Source organism: Eimeria mitis, genomic scaffold, assembly GCF_000499745.2.
Source record: "Eimeria mitis Houghton genomic scaffold, Emh_scaff5982, whole genome shotgun sequence".
In the NCBI taxonomy this organism is placed as follows: Eukaryota; Apicomplexa; class Conoidasida; order Eucoccidiorida; family Eimeriidae; genus Eimeria; species Eimeria mitis.
Window position 1 is genome coordinate 2,663 of NW_013574210.1, and position 285 is coordinate 2,947.

Here is a 285-nt window from a genome sequence, read left to right on the forward strand (position 1 = left end):
GTTTATTTATTTAAAAATAAAAAATATAAATTCAGAGAATTGTTTAAGTATATGTAATGTTATTTTTTTTTTTGTTTATTTATATACAAATATTTTTTGTTTGTTTATTTGTATAAAAAATATATTAAAAAAAGAAGCAAAAAAACAAATAAATAAATAAATAAATAAAACAACTAAATAAATAAATAAACCAAACAACTACATAAATAAACAAATAAAAAAACAAACAAGCAAAATAAATAAATAAATAAATAAAATAAATAAATAAATAAATAAATAAAATAA